This window comes from Solanum stenotomum, chromosome 3 (genome assembly GCF_019186545.1).
Source record: "Solanum stenotomum isolate F172 chromosome 3, ASM1918654v1, whole genome shotgun sequence".
NCBI lineage: Eukaryota > Viridiplantae > Streptophyta > Magnoliopsida > Solanales > Solanaceae > Solanum > Solanum stenotomum.
Window position 1 is genome coordinate 58,521,310 of NC_064284.1, and position 3,523 is coordinate 58,524,832.

The 3,523-nt window shown below is 29.3% G+C and overlaps 1 long non-coding RNA gene across 1 annotated transcript; it reads right to left on the reverse strand.

Annotated features, from left to right (window-relative positions):
• Positions 1-337: 337 nt before the first annotated feature.
• LOC125858266 (uncharacterized) lies at positions 338-2,761 on the reverse strand. The gene is made up of 3 exons (XR_007445725.1): positions 2,561-2,761; positions 2,331-2,369; positions 338-623 (listed from the first exon to the last, which is right to left on the reverse strand). It is a non-coding gene; the product is annotated as an uncharacterized LOC125858266 (long non-coding RNA).
• Between the last annotated feature and the right edge of the window lie 762 nt (positions 2,762-3,523).

The window sequence follows — 3,523 nt, forward strand, 5'->3', positions numbered from 1 at the left end:
AAGCGACGGAGTCCGTCTCTTTACTTTAATTTTCATTTTTTAAAAATTTCTAAAGGGCGACGCAGTCCGTCACTTTTCTGGAAATTTATTTTTTGAAAATCCCAGAAAAGCGACGGATAAAAGGACACTGTCCGTCGCTTTTCTGGAAATTTTATTTTTAAAAACCCAAAAAAGCGACGGAAAAATCCACGCTGTCCGTTAATTAAATTAGGCACATGTTTTAAAATGAGTTTATATTAAGATTAGTGACGCCCCTGGTCGCCACAAATACTCTTTTTCTATATAAAAAAAATAGGCACCATTATTTTTTTAGTAATATTGCACAAATGTATTATAAAAATTCATTTAAAATAAAAGAGAGCTAAAGATATCTCAATCAATGATATGATAAATTTTTATAATTCATAGTCACAACATATAGTTACTGTGCATACACATGAAAAACACATATAACAGAACAAAAATAAAAAGTTCTACGGCTAGAATACATTCCACCTTGAATACATCCTTCGAATGAAATTAACAAACTCTCAGCTCCTCGCCAAATGTTAATCCTTTATACGGTTCCATAAAATGGTGCATCATTTTCCTTTGTGCATATTTTGAACAAGATCAGCTATTACCTACAAAAGAAATTCAAGAACTATTAGACTGCATATTTAGATGAATTGTTGATAGTGCAAATTCTATGTTTTATAGAGTTGCTTCCACTACTTTCTATTTGAATATTTAAATTAAATTTAGTTTTTTTGAAGCATCCATTACTAGTCCAGGAGAACAAGTGTGTTGCCAACAAACTATTCAAACTCTTCTATTGAGCAAAAAATTCAAATAAGGTGCTTTAAAAATAGCATAAATTAATTTATTTTTCAGTCATATCCAATGTATTTTCAACTTAATCACATACCAATACAGCTTTCAACAACAAGTTTTTCAAACATCTTTTCTCGTCATGCCTATAATATGGTCAAGACAGTCCAAGAGCAAGACAATATGTAGTAAAGGGAGTAAAATCAGTTTGACTAGTAGGTAGGGCAATGGAGTTTCCACGAATAAGTTAAACAGTCTATATATCAATTTATAAGAAAAATAAAATAGTTCCCACTTCATCTTGATTTTGAACTTACCAAATTTTAAGAGTATATGTATGAGTGTATAGCCTTCTCTTCCAGATACCCAACAATTCTTGTGCAAGCTTTGGTGATAGCAAGTAAAGCACGAAATCAAAATTTAAAACGACTAAATGCATGACAATAACTAACAACCTCTCATACCAAATTATAAAGTGCTGAATATTAGATTGAGATAGACATAACCATGGATAGTGAGGATTCATATTATTAATCTCAAATAGCTTGGTGTATGTTATCTTTTACACTAAACACATTAGCTGCCTGCTGTATGAAGATGCATGTTGTTTAAACATTGTTTCAGATTTTTTTCATGGATTTCCCAAACCTTGTAAAACAAAATCACAAGAACTACAACGTAATAGAATTTGTTCATCACCTTAAGTAGACCCAAATAAAAGCACTACCTCTATTTTAGGACAAAATAGTTCAACTACTTAACAATCCCGTGAGATTTTTGCACAAAATCTAAGTCCATTGATTTATTTAACCAAGGTTAAAGTTGCAGCACAGAAAATGGAGCAGCAACAGATCACATAGAAACTAATTGCAAAACAATAACAAAATTGGAAGTCCTAGACTAGAGTTGTTACTTAGTTTCTAATCGTGTCATCCAAGATTTTACTAAGTTGTTCCGTTAAATTTTTGAGAGATAGAGCAATAGGTGGACCATAAACCTAGTAGCTTCTTAAACTTTTTGGCAGCAATAACAGTTGTAATATGTGAATGAGAAAGTGATAGTTTTATCATACTAAACTCTATTTCAAATTAAAGAAGGCAAGCAATAAAACTTTAAATTCGGAAAGACTATATCTTTAGAACTACAACAAATGCTAACCAAAGGAAAAAAAGAGAGAACACATTAATAGCAAACCCCAGCTTTCCTTTAAAGAAGATTATCTCACCCAACAAGATTATAATTAAGTTAACCTACATGAAATAAAAACAGAACAAAACTGAAAATAAGAACACTAAAATAGGGATAACATTACTTATATAACTAAACCAAAGACTAAACTAAACTAAGATAATTTACACGACACAAATGATACACAGAACTAAAACTACTAAGGCAAGAATGAAATTATAGCTACGCATCAGTGGAACAATGCAAACATTAAACTTAATCTATTGTAATATTGAAATTTAAACAAAAAACACATAGAGATAAACAAAAATGCAAAAGTGCAATAAGATTACCTTTCTGAAACAGCTAACTAAGATGTTGAGCTGGACGAGCTTCGCGGTGACATATCACAAATTGTACATGAAAAAATTAAATCAAGACTCTACAAATTTTAGGTCGAACAATTGATTTGGGACAGATTTGAAATTATAAATACATTTCGGAAAACTCTTGCCAACAGAAGATTTGTTCAAAAAATCAAAATAAAGCGCTCAAAAGAAAAAAAATGGAAGTGAAGAAGTACCATTTTGAGGTCTCTTGTCGAAACTTTGTATGAAGAAATGCCATTTTGACACATCTTTAACCGTACTAGGTGAGTTTTCATCGAGCTTTGCCAAAATCAAGGACAGAATTTCAGGAAAACTCGAAGGGGACAGCATCGTTGGTTGAGGAAAATTGGGGCTGCTTGTCTTTGCTTCTGGTGTGAAAATGAAGAGGTAGAAATTAAGGATTTAGGGTTAAAAGGGCTTAGTGGTTTGGGCCGGATCCATTCTTGTTTTTCTTAAAAGACATATCTATCCTTTTGCATTATAAATCTAAACCATATGTTGAAAATGTGGGAAAATTAATACTGATTTGAAATAAAAATCGAGATAATTAATTAATTATTCAATCTTTCCAATTTAATGAAATAGAATAATTATTTACAAAAATAGAATAAATATAGTTCTTAAATTCTGAATGACTTTATTTTGACAAAATGAAATACATGTTTGGTGAAATTTTTAATTTTGACATAAATTATTTTTTAGAATTAATAAAGTATATATATATATAATCTCACCTTATTATAGGTTGAAGAAACTTTATTAATTAATTAAATATGGATGGACAAAAATTAAATATCGATAAGGAGTGTCTTTATTATCATTATTAATATTCATTTTATATTTTAAAATTTAAGAAAATATGTCAATAAACTAGTTATTTGTGTAGTATGTAGACTAAATATTATTATACATGTGAAATTACTTCATGTACTTACGAATCCTAATTTAAAACATGTGCTTAGATTTATGTAATAATCTTAATATTTATTTTATCACAAATACATTTTTATAACTACTAATAATAGCAAAGTTACATACCAAAACGTCTTTAAAACTGTTAATAAGAATTTTTATTTATATACTTAATTAGAATAAATATCAAAGCAAAATAATTAGTGGCGACTAAAAAGGTTGTCGCAAGAAATCAACTTTTAATG